The sequence below is a fragment of the Mesoplodon densirostris genome, chromosome 15, assembly GCF_025265405.1.
Source record: "Mesoplodon densirostris isolate mMesDen1 chromosome 15, mMesDen1 primary haplotype, whole genome shotgun sequence".
NCBI classification, from domain to species: Eukaryota; Metazoa; Chordata; class Mammalia; order Artiodactyla; family Ziphiidae; genus Mesoplodon; species Mesoplodon densirostris.
This window is the reverse complement of record NC_082675.1, coordinates 18865153-18889157: the sequence shown is the minus strand read 5'-3', so window position 1 is coordinate 18889157 and position 24005 is coordinate 18865153. Positions and strand designations below refer to the sequence as shown.

Sequence of the window (24005 nt, the reverse complement as noted above, 5' to 3'; positions counted from 1 at the left end):
GGGCGGCAGGGTTCATGGGAAGCCGCTGGCTGGGTTCAGGGAGGGGCCACAGGGGGAACCTTGGACCCCAAGTCCTTCCAAGACGAGCCACTCCCTTGTGCCCCCAGGAGCCCAGTGCCCCTTGAACGCGTGGCGGTCAAGGCCTCTGGGCATTTGCTCTTACAGGTTGCTGTGCTGGGGGTCAGAGGAACCTTTTCCTGTCCTCCTGCTCCCCCCAGCCTCGCTACACACTGGACAAAAAGACAGGCAGAACGGAGAGCAAATAGTAAGAAGACAGAGAATGATCCTGCTGGCATGTGCCAGACGTCTGGCTGGATGTTTGCCTTCCTTATCTCCCTATAGCCTGACCAACTCCCCACCCAAGACGGGGATGGTTATTATCCCTACTTAACAGGTGTTGAAATTGAGGCTCTGAAAGGAACCTGGTCAGGATCACCAGACAGCCCTGGTGGAGCCAGGACTTGAACTTGGATCTGTGGTCTCTAGAGCCCGTGCTCCAGTGCACCCCAGCTGCAATCCACACAGCTGTTTAAAATGTTCTCCTGTCCTCATCACAGCGCTTCTAAGCGTCCTGGGTGGGCTGCTGGCCTCTTTCACTGCTAGGCCGTGACAAGCCTTCAGGCTGCATCCCTTCCTCTCCCTCCTTCTTCCCCGGGTTCCCAGGTGCAGCCCTGGTAGGGGAGGAATCTAAACCACTGAGAGGCTGGGGGTGGGAGGTGGTGATAACAGTGGCCCTTACTTGTCAGGTGCCAACTGTGTACCCAGTGCCTCTACTCAGAACAAACCTTTAAGGTGGGTATTTTCATTCCCATTTTGCAGATGTGGAAACCGAGGCACAGAAAAGCAAAGCCGCTAGCCCAAGATCCCACACCTAGGAAGAGGCAGAGGTAAGATTTGAACCTGGGCTCTTCTGACACGGGGGCCCACATCTTCAATCACTGTGACTGCCCTTGATGTTCTGTGACTTGCTGGCTGGGGACTCCACTGTGTGCAAGGCCCTCCGTTCCTGCACCCGCTGACTCCCCCGTGCACAGGGCAGGCAGGGGAGCCGTGTCTCACATAACCACAACCCCACCTCAAAGAGCCCTCAGTGACCCGACTTACCCACCTCTGGCCAGTGCAGTCGCCACACACCAGGCTCCAGGGCAGACAGGGGGCTGCAGAGGCACGTCCAGCCGGGAAGACCCCTGGGAGATCCTGCAGGCCTGAGCCGCCCCAGCCGCGCCCCGCCCAGGCTGCCAGCACCAGGCACAGGGCCCCTGGGGCACTCAGGCAGGCTCTGGCCCCCTGGAATTGCCTGGCTCCAGCCCAGGCAGCTGACGGAAGGGCTGGCATTGGTGGAGTATGTAGGAGATCCCACCCTGTTCCCAGGCTTGGGGGGAGGAGGGACAGGCTGCCCTCCCCCTTGACCCTGTAACTGTGCTGTCACCTTTTCCCAAGGAAAAACTCAGCCTTGCCCCAGAAAGGGTCTCACTGGGAAAACTGCCCCCCACCCTCAGCGGAAAAAACAGACAGTTGAAGCCCAGAGGAAATGTCAGAATCCTTAAAAGCCACTGCTGGAGAGGCTATAGGATCGAGGGGTCTGCCACCCCCATGTTACAGAAAAAGGAAACTGGCTCAGGGCAGCGGAGGGCTTAAGGCTCACGCAGCTGCAGCAAAGCCAGGTGCCAAGGCCAGCCTGACCCCTCAGATCTCAGGTCATGACTCAGTCTCTTCATCTGCAAAGCGGGCCAGTGTAAAGCTTACATGAGATCACAAATGCAGGGTATATAGGTTGACCAGTCATCCCAGTTTGGGGGTGTCCTGAGAAATAGGACTTTTGGTGCTAAAACCAGAACATTCCAGGCGAATCAGGACAGGTAGGTGGCCCTGCCTATATGAAAATCCCAGCTCCAACAAACACACCCAGTGGCTGTGATGTTTAAAGGAAGCTACTTCTGGAGTCAGATAACAGTGAGTTTGTTATTCTAGCTCTGTCATCATTTAAAAAAAAAAAAACTTTTATTTTTTCATTCAGTTAAATTCGACAAATCTCTGTGCTAGGCGTGGGGATGCTGTGGAGAGCAGAGTGGGCAAAAACCGGTGCCTGGTAGAGCTTAGAAAGACACAAGACATCATCACACAGGCAGCAGGAAGAGGAGCCCTCCTGGTAAGTTGCTTGGTTTCTGAAGCTTGGTTTCACCTCAAAATGGGGGACCATCCACTTAGAGCCTCCTCTCGGGCATCCCCTGGGCCCTCGAGTCATCACTTAGAAATAAAATCATCAGAAAAAAACCTCTCCCTGGGTTCTGCTATTTTCCAGAGAAGGTTGCCCTTCTCTCTCTTCCCCCATCCCCGCAGCAGAACTTCTAGAAAAACCCATCAAGTCATTAGAAAGCTCTTCCTTTTTTTACTAAACTGAATTCCAGCAACCTGTCACATTCCCCTCAGCCTGGGTCAGCCCCCTGGAGTCACACAGGATAAGCCGGCCACCTCCTTCCCCTGGCAGCGGCCACTTCCTCACTTTAACCTTGGCCAGCACTTCCTCTGCATCATTCTTAACCCCTTACCTGCTGGTCCCTACAGCTGGGACCGCTCTTTCCCCGGGCAGGGGGAAGGGTGTTCACAGGCTGCCTTTGCTTGCAGGTTTTGTCAAATTTTTTGTTTGCTTATGTACCAGCTTGGTCCCAAGGGTGGGATAAAGCTCCAAAGAGGCTCACGTATCCAAGGGAACGTAAATTAAAAGTGAGAGTGAAAGGAGGAAGGGAAACATGGGTGGAGTCAGAAAACGGAGCCAGGGCTGAGGGGAAAAATGCAGACAATAAGTAATGTCCTAAATACTAAGCCTGGGTGGGCCACACAGTGGACTCACAGACTCCTAGTCTGGAAAAGAAAAACCAGTTACAGGAGTCACGTGCCCCTTGGCTCAAAACAAACCCACTTCGGGGAAGGTGAAACCTTCGGGGACCAGGAGCAGAAGGACCTTGTCCAGAGTTCCGCATAGAGAGGACCCAGCATGATGTTCAGGCCAGCATCCTCAGTGATGTGCTAACGGGAGATGCAGGCTTGAGGTTCCAGATGTTTCAGGAGAGGCTTCCAAACACTGGCTGCCTGAATACAACACCCCCTTCTATAAGCTGGCAGCTCTGCCCCAAAAGGCCATTCCGCAGGAGCTACTTTCCCCAGACATGCCAGGGGAGGAGTGACTATTTGCTTTGGTCTAGACATCCAGGGTTATGCACTGCTGGCTTAATGGGAAGAAATTTCTAGAATGTCTTGGAAAGGGCCTGAAGTGTGTGGCCCTCAGGGCCTTCTCCCTGATGCCATTTCTCTGAACTGAAGTCTTGATACTATAAGCAGCAGAGAGCAGGACATTATTCTCTGTGACAAATGCTAGAACCCAGCCATGCTCTCCACCAGCCAGAGATGGGCCTGGGGTGTCACGACGCTCACTGCCCTGGGCTTGCTTGTCTGTTACCCTGTTCTATGGTAAAACGATGCTGACAAGGACACTCACGACTCCTACAAGCATGCATTTTCAGTCATTACCTTCTCCAGAGGATCTCTGTGTCCACTAAATATTAGCCCATGAGGACATATTTCTTCCCTACACTTCATCGAGGGGTCAAGCATTCAAGGATTCTCTTGGAATGAGATGGCAAATCCACTGTGAGAGATCGGCTGGACCGGCCGTGGCCACAGGGGGCCACTGGGAGCACGTGTCATCCACCAGGATGACATGGATGCTGGAGGAAAGAGTGGGTCCTACAAAAAGCTCAAACAGGACCCTCTCAGGCCAGGTTCAAGGAGACCAGAAGGAACTTTCTCCTTGTGACATCGAGGAAGCTGGAGTCAGGTAGAGTAGGCTTAAAATCCCAAATATGTTCCTGTGGTGGTCAAAGAGATAACAGTGATGAAAGCCACGGACATTAGCGTTTATAATATCTCTTCACAGTGGCACTTGCTTTAGCCTAATGGGCATCCATTCACAATTCTAAGTTGGCTTTTTTAATTTAAATTTTTGACTAGGCTACACAACTCCATCGAATTGGTGATGTTCAAAACTATCTAAAATTATAAAAAGGTTAGAATGCAAATCCTCATTCTATCCTGCCACCATACACCCAGTCCCCACTGCACCCAAATCCTTTTGTTTCTTATGTCTCCTTCCAGAGTGTCTTTAAACAAATACAAATATATATCCAAGTTCTTCCCTGTTTTGCATGAAAGTTGGTCTATTACACACACTATTTTGTAACTTGTCTTTCTTACCTAACAATATACCTTGGAGATGATTTCATATCAGTGCGTAAAAAGCACCCAGCCTTTTTGATGGCTGCATAGTATTCCATTATTGGATTTGCCTTCATTTACTTAACCAGTGTCCTGGGCACGGGCACTTGGCTTGTTTCCAGTCTCTTACTGTTAGAGTTCATCATCATGTATGTGTTACAGTATTACATGAAATCATTATGTGTGTGTGTGTGTGTGTGTCATTCCCCACTTATTCTTAATAGTGTCTGGGGCTCTCAAACCCTTTCTTTTATGATGAGCAAACAAGTCTTAAGCCCTTCCTTTGCACGGGCTGTTCCATCAAAAAAAAAGAAAAAAAAAAAAGCTTCAGAGCCGTGTAGACTGGGATCAGAAATGAATTCTGTGGTGTATGAAACTATCTGCAGAGTGTGGGAGACAGATTTAGGTCCGAGGCGCCCTCAACAACCCCAAAGGGTAGATCTGGAGCCTGTAGGTTCCCAGAGAAGAAGGCACTCAGGCTGGAGGAGGCACAGGACAGGGTAGTGATGGACCAGTCAGCAGATTTCTGGGGTCGACCCCGAGTTCAGAGCCTGGAGCCTGAGCCCATGGGAAGCCAGTTTCTGGAGCTGGCTTGGCTGCCTTGAGCAGCCCACAGCAGCTGCCGACTTGAAGCTGTTTTCTGCTTTCATTCTGTTTTAAAATAAGGCCATGATCGCATTCCTGGGGTGTGGAGAAACCTCTCCCCTCCATGAACGGGCCCTGGCCATCCCTGCCCCTCAGGAAAGGATCCAAAATAATTTTCCACCCATTTCTCATGAAGAACAAATCTTGGCGGGTGACAGAGTGCCCACCCCACGCCCAGGCACTCCTCATCTCTCCCTTGTAAGACTCACATCTTCCCAACTTGGGACGGGCCCCAAGTGGCTGACAGAAGAGCCTTTGTCTCCCTCATCCCTCTTCCTCACCCTCCTGCCAAGAATCCTGGCAGCGTCTCACTGGTGTAGGTTTCCAAGGGCCCCTGCAGTTTGTAGCCACAAGTGGGGACTCTTGAAACTGCCGTGGTGCTGAGCCGTGGGAACCATCACCGTGAGCCCTCAGGATCCTTCCCATCCCTCACTTTGCTCCAGCCTCCCAAGAGCCCTGATACTACCCTCACTTCACAACTGAGGAAACTAAAGCTCAGAGGGGGTCAAGCAACTTGCCCAAGGTCACACAGTTAAAAAATGGAGGAATCAGGACTTGAACCCAAAGCCATGCTCAATGTGTGATAGTGAAGAGGGCAGGCTCTGGGGCTGGGCCATCCAGGTTCAAATCCCAGTTCTGCCACTTACGACTTGTGAGACTTCTTTGTCACTTAAATTCTCTGTGCCTCACTTTCCCGATCTGCAAGATTGAACAGTAATAGTACATACCTCACAGAGTTGGTATTAGAATTAAATAAGAGAAGGAATACAGAGCATCCAGAACAATACCTGGTCCACGTTAAGTTCTCAGTAAATAATCTATCGCTGTTTCTGTTATTAGTGTTGTCAAGTATGATTACGATTCGTACGATTGCCTGACATTGCCCCAGACGTGAATGTGGTACAGTCATAAGGGAGTGTCAGTATACAAAACCTCCTCTCAGAGCTTCCTTCACACTGAGGTGTAAATATCTGCTCACAGATTACATATTTCTCATTCATACATTCAGGAAACCTCACGGAGCCCATATTATCTGCCAGGTAGCAGGCAAGCAGCTAGAAATACAAAGATATAATTCCAAGTCCTAAGAAACCCAAAGCCAGGTTCCTCCTTCCTCTGCTCCTCTTTCCATGGCCAGAATCATAGATACTTACTCCACTTTGGCCTTCCTCTCCCCAGCTCCCACCTTCTAAGGAAATGAACGAGCAACCTGAAATGAGTCCACCCCTCAGGTGAGGTCCACAGCCACACTAGCTCCGCCCACCATCCTGCTCCCCTCCCCCCAAGCCCGGACACCCTCCCTGCTGCAAGCATTCATTCATTCATCCATTATATAACAGGAATAGAAGCTGCGCCCTGGAAGCTCTAGCACAGTCAAAGAAACAGTCCAGCAGCCATAAGCACTTATAAATAATTCAAATTTTACTGCCATCTCTCAAAGAACCACAAAGAATATTGTAGTAGGTGTTGGTGGCCCAGATCCCCTTTACCAGAGGGGGGCACCCATCCCACAGCTGCAGAGGACGCTAGATATCACAGCTCACCGCTGCCTCCTTCTCCTGAGAACTGCCCTCAGCCAAGCAGGAGCTGCTTCTCCCCAACTGCCATGGGGTACAATTCAGGCTCCAGAGTGCACCCACCCCCCGGGATCAGGCTGAGGCTAGTCACCACCTGAGACCATATTCTTGCTGACATCTTCCCTGTGCCCGATCCTTGAATGCAAATTTAAGGGTGTGCCCCCCAAAACCCGCTAATTAGGATAAATAATACTTTCATGCAGTATTGAAAAATCAAAGCTAATGCACAAAAGGCACGATGAGCAAAATATCAAAATGTTCAATAAAGATGAGATCCAACCCTGAAATGACATGACCCTGCCTCCCTTCCCTCACCAAATCCCAGCCCTGCCTGAGACACACCCTCACCACCTCCCATTCACCAAATCCTCACCTCAGGCTCTGCTTCTGGGGAGCCCCTGCCTAAGACAGATATCCAGCTCAGAAGCCACAACAAGCCTCTTGGGACTGTCTTTTGCTCATTCCTTTCCTGTTATCTACCACCTTGATAGAGGCCCTACGACCCCCTCTCAACTCCTCCCCACTCAGCCCCCTTCCCACCAAAATCTCTCCCTCTGTCCCAGCCAGAGCAGGCTCCCTGCGCCCCTTCCCAGCCCCCTCCTGTGTCCTTCTGAGCCACGATCAGCATCTCCCCCTTTCATTCTCTCTCCCCCAGTCCTCTCCCTCCCCACCCACTGCCTGGACTCTGAGTCATGACGGAGGCCTCACATGGCAACCATTGCATCCTGTTGCCCCCGTGGGGAACCCATGGTATGCCAGGTACGTCCTCCTCTCTGAAGTCCAGCCCTGGCGCTGGCAGCGACAGCCTTCATCTCCACACCCAATTTCTCAGTTCTTTCTGGGCGCCCCACCTCAGCTGCACCCGTGCCCTCCCTCACCTCAAAGGAGCCCAAGAGACGCTCTGAGCTCAAGCGAACTCCTGAACCAGTTACATTTCCCAAACGCTTCTGAGACTGTCCTAGACTTACCACTTTTCTAGGTTTGCCAAGTAAGGGCACGGCAGAATTAAAACTGTCTTTGACCATCTTCATCATTTCAGAAAACAAACAGTATGTTAATACTGACAAATATGGATGGGACATGGACTCATCCTTCTCAGCTGAAAATACTTCACTTTATGAAAAAATCACTCGATTGTCTGTGTTCTCTCTTTTTGTTTCTCCGCAGGCTGATAAAAACTTGGCCAGACAGGTTCCAGTGGGCTGGGGTTCTCAACCCCCCTTTTGACATCAGGGGAAACTGAGACCCACAGAGCAGCTCTGTCTTTCCCATCCAAACCCACGTCCTTGAGTCTTCCCCAGAGGGAAACCACGCTGAGGTAGGAGGCCTGGGTTCCAGGCCCAACTCTGCTCCTAATTTTCAAAGAATCTGCACAAATCTCTTCCCCTCTCTGAGCCTCGAACCTGTAGATATTTCAGATGACCCTGAAGATGCCCTCTGGTCCAGCATTGAGGACATGGGGCTCAGACCCTGCCCGAGCTCAGGAGCCAGCACGGCTGAAGAAATGGTCTGGACACCCAGGCTTCTTTCTCTGACATCACGTTTGGGCCTCAGTTTCCTCTTCTGGGAATGCAAGTGTTGTGGTTAATGCTGTCTGGGTTCAAACTCTGGCTCTGCCTTTACCAGCTGTGTGACCTTGGGCAAGTCACTTAACCTCTCTGTGCCTCTGTTTCCTCACCTACACAGCGGAGAAGCAAGGGAAGAGGACTCAATTGTCTGTGAGTGTCCCCCATCAGACCTGACGATCCATTCATTCTCTACCCCAAATTTCTCCAAATGAACCACAGAGATAGGAATCAGGTGAGGGGCCTCTCCCTGGAGCTGAGCCAAAGATTTCCAAGGGACACAATTTTGGTCTTTAAATGGATGGGAATATTACGGTGTTGAACACAAAAGTCCCATGCTTTTTTTTTTTTTTTTTTTTTTTACAAAGCGTATGCCCTCAAAAGAATTATGTGTGTTTTAAAAATAAGGCACACGACCTCAAAATAACTTCAGTGAGGGTTGGTTTTCTGTAAGGGAAAGAGGGTGCTTCAAGTGATGCCCCAGATCCTGTCCCCCAAAATATCAGGGGGTGGCCCTCTGCTGTTGGGGCACATGTGTTCATTCCCTCGCTAAGGGTTAATGAGGGCCCATGATTCAGGGTGCAGGTAAGTGCTTGGTTTTGCCCAAAGATGCTCCATCCACTCCAGCTCTGGAAGATGTCGGTTGGCTCAGAGCACTGGCTGTCGAAGAAAGGAGGGGGAAGGGGAGAGGAGTGGAGGGAGAGCCAGAAGGGATGGAGGGGTCCCGGGGGCAGGAGGTGCATTGAGAAGGCAGGGACCAGGCAGCCGGCCTTCTACTCAGCGCCCCACGGTGGCCCTGATCCACATCCCATGAGCTTCAGAGCCCCCTAAGGAACTTGAGTGTCTGGGGTGCCCCCAGCATTTCCATATGACATCCTAGGGGAGAAAACAGCCAGCCCCCACCCCCGCCCCCACCCCGGGGAAGCCAGATGACGCCCAAAGAGGCCTTTCAGGCGCTTCCAGAACTGATGGCTGCTCCAGGGCCAGGGCCGCCTTTGACGTGAGCCCTGCATCCTTACAACCACCAGAGATGGAGCTGACGCAGCCCCAGTTTTCAAGAACACGGCTCTCAGCGAGGCACAGCAACTTGCCAAAGCGCCACAGCGAGAAAGCAGAAAGGGGCAGAGCTTCTCACTAAATCTGCCCCATCGCCGGGGACACGGACACCTAGAGACAAAGTCGTGAACGCCACACGCTTACCGAGCTCTGGGCCCCCAGCTAAGTGTGTCCCCCACATGAACGCCCAATTCCAAGTTCCCCAACCCCAGTTTCTTTCCTTTAAACAAATGGCATGGCAAATACCAAAATAACAAAGATAAAAAATAAAATAGGGCTTCCCTGGCGGCACAGTGGTTGAGAGTCCGCCTGCCGATGCAGGGGACGCAGGTTCATGCCCCGGTCTGGGAAGATCCCACATGCCGTGGAACGGCTGGGCCCGTGAGCCATGGCCACTGAGCCTGCGTGTCCGGAGCCTGTGCTCCGCAACGGGAGAGGCCACAACAGTGAGAGGCCTGCGTACCGCAAAAAAATAATAAATAAATAAATAAAATAAAATTAAAATAAAATGTGCCCTCCCCTAGATCCATGTCCCCCCACCAAAGGCCTTGTGAGGCAGTGTCATTCCCATTTTACAGATGAGGAAACCAAGGCTGCAGAACTAGGAAGGCAAGGAATTTGAAGCCAAGCAGTCGGATTCCAGAAACTCCGACCACCGTGCCATCCTCCTCTCCAAACACACCTTGACGAGCCGTGCTTCTCTCCCTGGTCTCCCGGCACTGGCTCCAATGCCCACACAGGGAAGGAAGGATGCCTGAGTGAGGGAACAGTTTTACCAGTTCAGCAGAAGGTGACAGGGACCCCAGTCTCTTCATCCAGGTCACAGGACACAGCCTTAACCACCCTCAATCACCGTGGCCCGTGGGCTCTGGCAGAAAGCCGCAGGCAGGCAGGCAGGCAGGCAGTGTAGACATGAGTGTGCCAAGATTGCAACACTTACCCTCATGGCCTCCCAGAAACCTGTTCGGTTTCTCTGAGCTCTGCTGATGTGCAGCTTTGTCACATTAAAAAAAAAAAAAAGTCAACGCAATTCTACAAGAAAAGGGAGGAACAGAGAGGTCCCAGTGGAGGTATGAGGAAGTGGTAACACAGACGTCTACGGAACTGACTCAGTCACTGCCTGTCCTCAGGTCCTTGAAGCAGGGGAGGCTGCTGCTTACTAACCTCCAGGAAGATCCCGGGCCAAAGGCTCCCCTCACCCGTGTCCAAAAGCCTGAGGGTCCACCACTGTGGACACGCTGTGCTGGCTTAAGGCACTAGGCTCACAAACCCCTCTCCTGCGAGCTGTCATCAGCTGCAAACACCTCGGGGTGAAGGAGTTGATCCCTTTGGTTTTCAGTAGAACATCTGGATGAGAAGAGTCTTCTGAGGGATGGGGCATGAGATTCATAAGTTTTGATCGAGCTCTCAAAGATAAATGAGATAACCCTGACTGGCGTAGGGAGAGTCTGTGCCATCAGTGGAAAGGCCTGGAAATCACAGAGGAGGAGGGTAGGTGAGCTCTGGAGAAGGGACCAGGAGAATAGGAACAGCCCTTGTGGTGTCCAGGTAAACGAAGGGCAAGGCTCAGGAGTCTGACTCCTTTCGTTGTGAGCTGTGTGGCCTTAGGGAGTCAATTAACCTCTCTGATCCTCAATATCTGAGCCTCATCCTTCACAGGAAAAAAATAACTGCCAACAGTCTGGGGGTTGGAGCAGAAGGGGGTGATTAAAGAATTCAATCTCATTTCAGGTAGTATTTACCAAGGACCTGCCACATACCATTTTCAGGGCGCAGAAGTCTTTGCAGGGACCCACTAAGTGCGGGACCCAGTGCTAAGCCCTTTACATGGATTATCTCCTTTAATTCTCACCACACAACTCAGGGCAGAACCTGCCAACACTCTCATTTACAAGTGGGGAAACCGAGGCTGAGAGAGAGGAACCGACCCGAGATCACCCAGCTGGTCATCAAGCGACTCAGGATTCGAACCCAGGTCTGCCTTACTCCAAACTGAATCATTACTCAGAGGGCCCCATCAAAGCACAAAAAGCCAGGGCCACTGGAGATGGGACGTGTTCCCAAGGCAGAGAGGGAGGCTGTGAATTAGGGAATGGAGGAGGGGTGAGCACACATGTTTTCTCCAGGCCTCAGTTTCCTCAGCTGTAAAATGGGACAGTTTGCCCCACCTCCCACATTCCTGATGGGTCTGTGTGACATCAGGAGAGGAATGACTGGCCCCCGAAGAGGATCTTGGCGGTGGGAAGCAGGATTGGGCAGAAGTCCGGCGTGGTCTCGGTGAATGAAAGCTCCCTGTCCCTTCAGACAGTGGAAACAATACACAAAGCTCTTGGAAGGAGGAATTTGGGGGCGCTGCTGGCTTCCCAGCCCCTGGAAAGCGTGAGCTGCCAGAGCTGCCAGAGCTGGGAGAGGGCCGAGAATATGGAGCAGACAGGATGCGTGGAGCCAGGGCCAGCCCAGTGGGACGGGGCAGATGAGCAGCGTCGTCCAGCCCGGCTCCGGGGAGCTGCCCTACCCTTCCCCAGGGTCCTGGCTCTGACTTCCCTCGTGTCTGAGGCTTTTCACAGGAGGGCAGGGAAACACAGAAAAAGAAAGGCTCATTTAAGCCAGTCAGGCCCCACTGGTCCCAGGAAAAGAGAGACCTGTGATCTGGGGTCTCTACCCAGACCCTGCCGTGTTTTCAGGCCAAGCCGGGAAGTGGAGGGGAAGCTTGGGGTGAAGCTCCGACCCTGGCACCATCCACACCTGGCATTTCTAGCCTCTCACAGCTCAGGACTTTTGGCCCCCGCTGCTCAGCCCATCACCTGAGCCAGCCCCTCATGCTCAGGCCACAGTTGGTCTTCAGCCCTGACTCTGTGCCACTCTGCATCTCACGTAAGGCAGCCAACACCCTCCACCCCGTGAGGAAAACCCTTTAATCACCCCCAATTTACAGTGGAGGAAACTGAGGCTCAGAGAAGTTAAGTGTCCTCTCCGAGGTCTCACAGCCAGCGAGGGCAGAGGTGGGTTTCAAAACAGGTCCGTGAGCTGGCAGAGTCCCGCTTCTACCCCGGGGGGCCGTTTCTTTCTTACTCAAGGGATGTCATTTTTCTTCCTGACCCAAATCCCTGACCATTGAAGAAGGCCCCCTGTGAGTCGCATCTGTCATAAAAGAGACTGAAAATTGCCTGAACTCCCCGAAGACCTGCTCTTGACGTCAGTCAGCTCTACACCCTGGCGATGGCGGGGGCCAGCGGACCCTTCAACGCCCAGCCCGGTTCATCTGGCTCCAGCGGGCCGTGGCCAAGTCCCTCTCCCCGCAGTAAACGTATCCCAGGCCGGCCACAGGTGCCACCCTAAGCCAACTCTCTTTAACCCTGAAGGAAACACCTCGTTTCTCCCAAGTTCCGCGCCTACAGCTGTCAGCAAGTCCTGGATGTGCTAGGAGAGGAGACCCAACATTCAGCCAAGAAAGCCACCAATGCAAAGAAATATTCTCTCCTCCGAGCTGGTTTCTGGACCAGACAACCCAGGAGATGAAGCCACTAACCAACATGCCCTTCTGCCAAGTTGGAATTTCAAACTCAATTAACTTGAGATTGTCTGGAATCTTCACTCGTCCAAATGTTCGAGTTTAAGCACCAAGTTTGGAGAGGGCAAGGTCTGGGGGCAACAAGATGCTGTTCCAGTGAAATGGGGCATACTGGACCACCCAGCAAGTTGCATGGGACCTTCAAGGCCCTGCAGAACATCCAGGCTCCCTCCGGCCGTTCCCTGCTTCCATTCGCCACATCAGATATTCCTCACTCGTCAAGCCTCCAAATCTCTGCTCACGTTGCTCTCCCAGCCAGAAATATCTTTTATTTCTGGCCAAGTTGTCCTCCAGGCGCTCAAGGCCAATCATCCTTGGAACCAGCTCAGGTGCATGCTCCCTTCTCCAGACACTATTTCCTGACTTCCCCGATCAAAGCTACCCCCTCTTTGCTCCCGTGGTAGTTTGGGTGCTGAATGCACCAGGCAGGCACTGATGGGAGTGTCTTCAACAATCGAAAAGGCCTCGGTCAAAAAGGCCCAGGTGAAACTCATTTGAGACTTCTGACCTCCAGAAAGGTAGGATCATAAATGTGTATTGTTTTAAGCCACAAAGTTTGCAGTGGTTGTTATAGCAGCAACAGGCTCATACACTGACTATCTATTTGAGCAATTCGTTCATCCCACGCCCCGGAATTCATAGATTCTGAAACTGTTCAAACAAATTCTTATAACAAGGGATGGGCATATTTTAAATGTCCCCTGGCCCTAATCACCACCCCCAGATCACTGATTGAACACTGCAGAACTCAACAACTCTGAAACAAGAGGAAACTGAGGCTCAGAGACCAGAACCCAGGTCTGCCTGGCTACACCCCACCAGGCCTCCTGTGACTCTGACCCCTGAGCTCCAGGAGGAAAAACTGAGCATGCTAGCCACTGCTTCTTGCACCAGTCGCCCCCCACCCCCCACCTAACCCGCCTTCTTGCACAAGAGCTGCTCTCAGTGGGATCCCAGGGCCAAGATCAGAGGACCCAAGTCACATACCCCAAGAAAGCAGAACCGATTCTGAATTCTGCCTGGATAGCAGCTGACCCTCTGCTGAGTCAGCTGCTGATACTTCCAAGGTTGCCAGAGTGTGTCTATGGTGGGTGGGACGCCCCCCACTGCCCACAGAGACCAGGACTCCCCCATGGGGCAAGGCATGAAGCCAGGAGACTGCCTGAAATGACCTTTCCTGTGCTGGGAACCCAAGGTCACAGGGCACAAGATGCCCACATCACCCTCTGCGTACAAACGTGAATATCAGTGCCCACTTCCCCGGGAATAAAAATAGAAGCGCCTTTGTTGAGCTGGCCATGTGCTGTGCTCATGTATATTTTTACGTATATTAACTCATTTAACACCCAATAACCCTGTGAAGTAGTAGACCCTGAGAGTATTCCCCCCTTAGAGATGAGGACTCGGAGGGGGAAGGAGGTTAAAGGGCAGAGACGGGGTCTGAACCCTAGAGCAGGTGGCTGTGGAGTTCATGCCATGTCATGCTGTCAGCCGATGCCAGCCTGACATTGTTTCTTTCTCTGACAGCACCGTGTAGAATTAACATGGCCTCTGGCTTCCATCCAGCAGGGCAAGAAATTCTACTCTTCCTCTATCATGCTTGTGCCCAAAGCTGCAAAAATATAGAGGTTCCAAAAGGGAAGTATTGTAAATTAACTGGTGTCCTAATTTTGCCTGAAAACAGCACGTCCTGGGAGCCAGAAGCCAACCCTGCATCCCAGGCCCAAGGCTAGGGCCTTGCCCTCAGCCAGGGGCACATAAGGAGTCCTGAGCTGGGAACCAGAGCCCCGGGTCTTAATCCTACCAGGTGACCTTGGGAATGTCGCTCAACCAATCAGGGCCTCACTTTCCTCAGATCTAATACGGGGGCCAATGTAACTACCCTTACAGCCCCTCCACAGTCCCACGAGGGCAGGAATCCTGTCTTTTTCATCACCCTGCCTTGTGGAATGCCAGACACAGAGCAGGTGGTAATAAATGTTTGTTGAGTGACTGAATAAAAGTCTGTGTGACAAGTTTGCCTCCCCTCCCCCAAAGGCCTTAAAAACAGGGACTGGGCTGACCCATCTTAGGTTCTCGCACAGGTACAGCTTTCACTCCTCCGTGGGTTTATTCACACAGGAAATCATCCACAAGCACCTACTACGTGCCTGGCCCAGTCAAGGCCTCGGTGGCATCCAGGACCCACACACAGCCCCAGCTGTGTCCTCACACGCCACCCCCTTCTCTTTTTTCTGGCCAGTGACTATAATACTTAGTCACAGTGGGCTTCCTCGGCCCAAGACAACGACCCAGCTGCCTTCTAAACATCAAGCTTGGCCCATTCTGGGGACTTGGACAATGATTCCTTCACTTCCACTTCCTTATACCCCGTCCTGGGGAAATACAGCCCAAGGAAAACCCCTACCCTAACCCCACACATGCACTGGCACACACACACGCACGCTTGCACACACGCACTCCAATGTGCAGTAGGACCCTAGGACAGAAGTTGGATTTTCTGAGTTCAAATCCCAGCTCTTTTGCTTATAAGCTGTGTGACTTTGGGCAAGTCCCTTTACCTCTCTGAGCCTCATTTTCTTCCTTTATAAAATGGGAATGCTAATCATGAAGCCTTTCCATGTAGTGTTGTAGGGAGATTCAATGAGACAGTGGATACAAAAACCTTTGGTTCGTAAATGTGATTTGCTCAACAACATTGTTATTTTTGTTTCCTTTTTCCAGGAGGGAAAGAGAATGGCAGTTGCCTAGGTTTCAAGGAAATCCATGTTTAGGGGGCCTGGAATGTGGGAATTTACTCAGTCTATTTGATGGGGATTATTTTGAGGATAGGAAAGTATTTGTGGGTCCAACATCACCATGTTAACTTTAAGATTAACTAATGAAAATTTAGAATTTAGAATCAGAGGCTGGAAGAGACTCAAGAGGTCACCGTATTTGTGGCAGAGACAGCTAGCTGTCCACAAAAATTCGTTCTCCCTTCCACAGTACACAGCCATAGATGGGAAAGAGCCACCCTTGCCAAGCGCTATATTTCACAGCCTCCTTTGCAACTAGATTGGTCCCATGACTAGTTCTCATGTGTGGCAGAAAACAGTTAAGAAGCAAACATGCCCCCTCCATGCTTTCTTTCCTTGGTGATGATATCCAAGGGATAGTCGGAAGGTGAGATGGCTCCCTGAATCACTGTGTGGAAGACGACAACCCTCCACTCACAAATACCTGCGTTATAACAAACATCTGTTTTGTTTGAGCCATGATACATGCTTGGGTCTATTTGTTACTGCACCTACTACCCTAATACAACATTCAACCTCCTTATTTACAAATGAGACGATTAGGGCCAGAGAATGAGAGTACCTTGCCTAAGGTCACACAGCAAATTCAGCAATGGTTCAGAACTTTGGTGTCTTAACAATTTGGAGTAGATTTTGCAGTTTTCAACCTGCCCCCGAGAGCCATGAGGATTCCGAGAGGCCCTTCAGCAGTGAGACTTAAGTTCAGTGAGCTGCCGTCTGCAGTCCTCCACTTCTGTTTCTACTAGAAAAACAGCACTTTTATCTGTCTTCAAATTGCACTTCTCCATATATTTTCATCAGAAGAAAGGGCTCTGTGGCTTAAACTAACGTCAAAGCCCGAATGCTGGGTGATGTGGTCTGACTTTCTGTGGTACAAGACCAAGTTTTGCTTCTTCTCTACCATTGTCTCCTGGCCTCAGCTGCTGACACAGGGCATGTAGACTCGCAGAAGGGCATAGATATTTGCTTAGAAAGGAAAAAAAGAAGCCTCAGCGTGCAACAAAGAACCCAGAAACTTGGACAAAGGGCAAAAAGAAAAGACACTTAGCTCAGTGGTTCTCAAATTTTAGGGTGTGTCAAAATCACTGGGGGTGCTGATTCAAAATGCAGACTCCTATACCCCATCCTCAGAGATTCTGACTCAAAAAACTGATGCTCGTGGTCCCAGGATTGCCCTTTGAGAAGTCCTGAGTCTAATTCGACAGCAAGAACTACAGGGAAGATTGGTCTTGAAAAGGAGGTCAGGGATGACAAAAAGGAAGCTGGGGGCTGGGCCCTTGCATAGAGAGAGAAGGTAGACCCAAGGCTCAGCCACTTGCTCGCTGGCCTCTCTGAACCACATAGGTCTGAATGATCAGACAGACATCAAGTAACAGTTACTTGAGTATAATAATGTGCTGTTTGCTCATAACTTTGCCAAATGCTGGTCCAAATGGCTCACCCCTTTAAAAGGTGCTAATTTGAAAGCAGAGAGGGGAGTGGAATATTTTCAACAGATACCACTGGCAAAGGGTGCGTATCCTTCATATACAAAGAACTCTTAACTATCAATAAGAAAGGAGAGAAACATGCCAGCAAGGAACAAATGGGAATAGACTTGACCAGGATAGTCATAAAATGAACAATAAGATTATAAAGGTTATTCAGCATGAATGAAGGAATGCAAAGTCAAGCAGCCAGATGTTATTCTCACCTTTCCCATCAGGGAAGTTTTAGGAGATGGGTAGCAACCAGTGTGGGTGAGGCTGTGAGAATATCACACCCCAATACTGTGCCGGGGGAGTGCAAGCCGGCACAACCTTCCAGGGCAACAGCCTCAAAAGACTTAAAAACACGCGAACATTTGAGCCAGCAATTTCACCTTAGGAAAGGTATCCATAGGCCCAAACACGCAAAGATGATGTACTAGGAGCAGCCTTTGCAGTGCTGTTTATAATAATGAAAAAAATTAAAAAGAGGAAGAAGAATGAAGCAACCACATGGAGGAATGATTAATAAATCCCAAGTCACCCTCTCTGTGCAGCCATTAAAATGTATATTGGAGGAACATAGAAAATACAGATGCAGGTTCATGACCCGTGGTTAAGGACAAGGTAAGGTATGAAACGAGATGTTGGAAAAGCATGTGTGTGTCCACATTTAGATACTCCTATGTGTCTGGTACGTTGTAGGCACTCAACAAACATCATAGGTCAAGTAGTGAGAGGGTGAGTGAGAGGCACCCGAAGGTTCACCTCTGGGTTAGGAACCCCTTCTTTCCTCTCCATAGCTGAGCGGTAGGACAGTCCAGCAGCTAAGAAGGTGGGCTATGCAGACCCTCATGTCATTTGGATCTCAGCACCCAGCCCCGCAACCCCCAATCTGACTCTCAGTTTCTTCACCTATAAGATGTGGACAATGAAAGCATCTCCCTTGTAGGGTTTTTTGTGAGCATTAACCGAAGGGAAACACTGAGCTCACTGCTTTTATAACTATGGTGACCTCGCTGGTTTTTTTACAATTAGCATGCATTACTTTGGAAATCTGAAAACCATAATAAAGCTATCTCCATTTTGACAAAAATTACATTTTACCAAGAACCAAAGAACTTCTCTCTCTATTACCATTTCCCCTTTCCTGGCACCTCTGGGTGATGTCAGAGCGGAGCGTGATACCTTGTGGCTGGTCTCCGCCCAGGTGTTCCCAAGGGTTCCGTGACTTCAGGCCACTCAAGGTTCTGCAGGAGACCCGTGTTCCCCGACTTCTTTCTTGAAATCACACCGTCCTTTGGCTGTGGCCGTTTGCCCAGAAAGCAGTTCATCCATTCATTCAAGGGCCCCTCAAATAGCCCAGAGTTCAGCCCCACTAGAACATTCTCATCCCCCGGAGGCTCCCAGGGAGACCCCAGTCTGTCCTGCGCTCTTTGCTCACCAGGGCTGCTGTCCTGAATGGGACAGGCCTCTGCCAGAGAAACAGCTGGAGGGAGGAGAGAAGGAGGGGCAGGAAACCGGGCTGACCCGAGGGCGGGGGCAGCCAGCTGCAGGGAGGGGGGCTGTCAGGGGAGCCTGCCTGTCGTGGGTGGTGGCTGGTGGCGAGGCCTGCTGGGGACGACCCGCCCCTCTGGGAGCTGGGAGCTGTGCTCACCGTCTGAGCACAAACCAGGAGCACATGTGGGCCCCGGGCAGCTGTGGGAAGCACGTCTGCTCCCAGCAAGGGCCTCCGGAGCTCCAGACAGACTACGTACAAGGGAGACTAGCTGCCGGATATCCCACCACCTTGGGTCACCTCCTCACCCCAGGCGTCTGTACGTCCTTCCACCTGGATGCCCTTCCTGCTTCCTGCCCCTATTCGTGGCCTGATGACCTCCTGCTTCCTTTTGTTTTCGGTGGGGGGGGGGGGTGTTAAATTAAAATAGCGATGTGGTCTTTTTTTTTAAGTATCAAATGAACAAAGATTAAAATGTTCTGTAATATTTGATTTTAGTCAATGTTACAGGGAAGCAAAATCTTATCCATCATTGGAATATACATACATTCATGTACCACTTCTAGAAAGCTAACAAACTACATCAGACCTTTAACTATGTTCAGACCTTGTGTTGTTTAAATATAAATTCTGTTTTCATCCTAAACCCAGCTCCCCAGAGATAAATATCATTAACATGTTGGTATGAACACATGCACATATATATTTTATATATAAATGTAAAATGGCTCAGTCATGCTCTGTGTACCATATTGTAACCTGCTTTTGCATTCAATGATTATATATATAAAATATATGTGTATATGTATATATACCTTACCATATTTTATTTTATTTTATTTATTTTATTTTATTTTATTTTTTTATTTTTTTTTGCGGTACGCGGGCCTCTCACTGTTGTGACCTCTCCCGCTGCAGAGCACAGGCTCCGGACGCACAGGCCCAGCAGCCATGGCCCACGGGCCCAGCCGCTCCACGGCATGTGGGATCCTCCTGGACCGGGGCACGAACCCACGTCCCCTGCATCGACAGGCGGACTCTCAACCATTGCGCCACCAGGGAAGCCCCTTACCATATTTTAAACGTTGCTAATTATTTCATTTACTCAGTGTACCGTAGTTTATTAAATCAATACAATACTTTGAGGGTGGATGATTAGGTTACTTTCAACTTTTCGATTATAGTGAGCACACCATTGCACACTTGTCCAATTACTTTATTATACAAATTTCCTATGAACATGTTTATTATTCAAAGAGTCGCCCACTCTCTCTTCATGTCTCAGCTTGGAGCCACCTCCCAGGTAAGACTTCCCTGCCCCTTGGGGTACTGCTCTGGGCTCCCCCCGATCACAGCACTGATGCAATGTTGTCCCAGCTTGTTAGGGTGTCTCTTTCCCTTGCACTAGGAACTCCTTGGGGAAGGGTCTGTGTTTTGTCCCCTGCTCTATCCCCAGCGCTAAGCACGGTGCCTGGCAACATCACCATCATCAGTGAATAATCTAAATAGCTGACAGCCAGGCAGTGTGCTAGAAACTTGATACTTAATCCTTATGAAGGAAGGAAGCAGGCACTATTTCTGCCCCCATTTTGCGATGAGAAAATTGGGACACAGAAAGGTTAAGTCGCTTGCCCAAGGCCACACAGCTAGTAGGGGGCACAGCTGGGATTCCAACCAGGCCACCTGGCTCCAGAGCCCCGCCTTTAGCCCCCAAACTAAAGAACTAACAGAAGGGCCCACTGTGTGCATTGCCCTGTGCCAGGTGCTTTCCGTGGAGTAAGTAGTGAACCAACAACGCTACAGGAGGTGACACTTGCCCATTTTACAGATGAGCATTCTGGGGCCACGGAGGGAAAGTCATCTTGCCAAGAGTGCCCAGATCATGCCAACAGAGGCATGACTGAACCCAGGTCTGTCTGATTCCAAAGCTGGGGCTGCTGAAAATAACCTGTGAAAAAAGGAAAAGAGAAGGGGAGGGGTGGGGGAGGGGATGAGAAAAGGTAACAGAGAAAAAGGGAAGGAGGGGGCATAGGAAAGAAGGAAAGGAAAAAAGGAAGGAAGGGAGGGAGGGAGGGGGAAGGAGGGACATGTGCTCTTCTTGGGCCTCCAGAACTTTGGCAAGTGGGGAAACATGTCCTTCACCATATGACCAGCCCGAGAACCTCATCTTCTCTCCCCACCATCCTCAACCCTTAATTCAGTGAGGTTTACACTTAGAAACTATCTGGTTTAATGCTTTCATTTCAGAGATAATAACTGGAAGCACAGAGAGGTTAAGTCACTTGCCCAAAGTCACACAGCTTCCTAGGGTCAGAAGTCAGACCCAGCCTGACTCCAAACTCCTCTCCTCCCCACTCTGCCAGGCTAGCCCATGCAAATCCTTACTGTACAGATGGGAACACTGGATCCAGAGAAGGCAAGGGACTCGCCCAAGGTCACCCAACAGTTAGCAGTAGAGCAGCAGCCCCAAGTCTCCTGGTCCAAAGGAGAGGACATTTCCACCATGCAAGGGGGATCCTATACATCACCATCTAAAGGTTTGTCACTAATACAGACCAGTGGTACTCAAAGCATGGATTCTGGACCAGCAGCAGCAGCCTTGCCTGGCAGCTTGTTAGAAATGCAGGCTCTTAACAAGCCACCAAGGGGTTCTGATGCTGGCTCAAGTTTAAAAACCACTGATACAGAAAATGTCTGTATTCTGAATGGAAAAGCCATTAAGAATACATTCTGGATCCCAGGATAGGTCACCTTCTCAATCCACAGAATCGTAGTTAAGAACAGAGACCTTGGGATCAGACAGACCCGATTTGATTGAATCCTTGTCTCCACCCCTGGAAGCTGTGTGGGCAAGTCGTTTCACCTCGCTGAGCCTCAGTTTCCTCATCTGTTCTGGATGAATGAACAGGGGACGGGGGCGGGGGGGCGGAGGAGGAAGGGGGAGGAAGTAGAGGATGGAGGGGAGAAGGAGAGGGAGGAAGCAGCCTTCCAGGAAGATGGAGCACGCTGGGGGTGGGGGAGGGGAGATCCTGAAAGAGGAGCTGGAAGAATCTGGCCTCTGGATGGATTTATGGAAATTGCCTTTTCCTCCTTCCTTGGGTGCGGCTACTGCAGGCCCCCCGGAGGCCTCTCGCCTCCCGAGCCAACCCAAGGCTATAATAATGAGGCTCAGGTGTTATCAGCTGGGAACCACACCAGGCTGAGTGAGGACGCTGGGCTCCCAGCCAGCCAGGCCTCGGAGGCCGGAGGTCAGAGGTGGAGGCCGGAGGTCAGAGGTGGAGGTCGGAGCTCACAGCTCCACCCGGCCCGGCGAGGAACAGGCGGAGTCGCGCTGCTCCGACCAATCAGAAGCCACAGTCTTGGGCCAGCATTCTGAACATGGCGGCAAAGTTTGCCTATTTCTTCCTTGGAGTGAAAAGCCTTTTGGTGAGTTTTTTGACTTTTTGGTGTTTTTTTTTTTTTAAATAGGATTTTGAAATCTAAGGCCTGATATAGGAATACTGGGGCCTGAGAGAGACGTGGTGCTCTTCAGGGCCTGCAAAGACGCCTCTGTTTATTCCCATAGAAACTGTGTTGTTCCAAGGTGGTGGATCAGGCTTCATTCTTTTTTTTTTATTTTCTTTTTTTTTATTTTGTTGAAGTCTAGTTGATTTACAATATAGTGTTAATTTATGCTGTACAGCCAAGTGATTCAGTTATACATACATATGCATTCTTTTTCATATTCTTTTCCATTACGGTTTATCACAGGATATTGAATATAGTTCCCTGTGCTATACAGAGGGACCTTGTTGTTTATCCATTCTATATATACTAGTTTGCATCTGCTAATCCCAAACTCCCAATACGTCCTTCCCCCAACCCCCCAATACGTCCCTCCCCCAACCCCCTCCCCATTGGCAACCACTAGTCTGTTCTCTATGTCTGTGAGTCTGTTTCTGTTTCATAGATAAGTTCATTTGTGTCATATTTTAGATTCGACATATAAGTGATATATGGTATTTGCCTTTCTCTTTCTGACTTACTTCACTTACTATAATCTCTAGGTCCATCCATGTTGCTGCAAATGGCATTATTTCATTCTTTTTTATGGCTGAGTACTATTCACCACATCTTCTTTATCCATTCATCTGTCAATGGACATTTAGGTTGATTTCTATGCCTTGGCTATTGTGAATAGTGCTGCTATGAACATAGGGGTGCATGTATCTTTTTGAATTATAGTTTTGTCAGATCAGGCTTCATCTTTTTTTTTTTTTTTTTTTTTTTTTGCAGTACACGGGCCTCTCACTGTTGTGGCCTCTCCTGTTGCGGAGCACAGGCTCCGGACGCGCAGGCTCAGTGGCCATGGCTCACGGGCCCAGCCTCTCTGTGGCATGTGGGATCATCCCGAACCGGGGCACGAACCAGTGTCCCCTGCATCGGCAGGCGTACTCTCAACCACTGCGCCACCAGGGAAGCCCGATCAGGCTTCATCTTGATGCCCAACTCCAGTTGGTTGGTTCTGGAATCCTGGAGCTCTCTGTTTAAGGGACTCTGAGGCCACATCCAGGCCTGGCTGGGAAGAGCACAGTGATCGATTAGCAATGCCTGCCCTGGCCGGGAGTGGGGTGGGGCCGTATTGGCTTTCTCATCCCACTCTGTCCTCCAACAAAAGTCCATCCCATTGGACTAGAAGGCTCAGGGGCTGGTTCCAGCTCTGCCCCATTTGTTCCAGGAATTGGCAGATCCTAGTGTATATCTAATCTGTATCTCAATTCCCACACTCCTTGGTATTTCTGATTGATCTTTACAGTTCATGGATCCCTAATATCCTAGTTAAAGCTAAATGATTCCTCTATCTTCCTGATCATCAGTTGCTAAAGCAGATTCACCAGAGAGGCTCTCAAACCAAAGGGAGCCTTCATAGATGCTTTCTGTGACATGCAGGATTCTCTATAAAACCAAACTGTGCCTATTTTGGACTTTCTTTAAGGCATGAACAAGCCACACGGAATGAGAACTCCACTTCAGCCTTGGGCTGTGTGGCCTTGGGCAAGTCATTTATCCTCTCTGGTTCCTTCAGTGCTCGTGAGATTAAATTACGGATGTGATTAAGTTGTGAATCTGGAGATGGGAAGATTATTCTGGATTATCTAGGTGGGCCCAGTATAATTCCAAGGGGCCTCAGAAGAGGAAGGGAGGAGATAAAAGGGAGGAGAAGGCAGTAGGGTGATGAAGGAAGCAGAGATCTGAGATCACAAGCCAAGGAATGCAGGCAGCCTCTGTGCTGGAAGAGACAAGGAATGGATTCTACCCTGGAGCCTCCAGGAGGAGCCAGCCCGGCCAACATCCTGATTCTAACCCCTTAATACTCATTTTGAACTTCTGACCTCCAGAACTGTGGGAGAATATGTACTGTTTTAAACCCCTAAATTTGTGGTAATTTGTAAAGTGGCAATAGGAAATGAATATAGGGCTGTTCCAGAGAAGACCAGAACACTGCCCTTGGTGGTAGGCAGATCTGGGCTTGAGTCCCTGCTCCACTTGCTAGCTGTGTGGCCTTGTGCAATTCCTA

The 24005-nt window shown here is 50.3% G+C and overlaps 1 protein-coding gene across 3 annotated transcripts in view; it reads right to left on the bottom strand.

Moving 5' to 3' along the window:
* CMKLR1 (chemerin chemokine-like receptor 1) overlaps positions 1-18401 on the bottom strand; it is a 40696-nt gene extending 22295 nt beyond the window's left edge. The window contains exon 1 of one of the 3 annotated variants that reach the window (XM_060119480.1): positions 18139-18401. The gene's annotated coding sequence lies outside the window, so the exon portion shown is untranslated. The other 2 variants (XM_060119482.1, XM_060119481.1) reach the window with 2 other exon arrangements.
* Positions 18402-24005: the final 5604 nt, after the last annotated feature.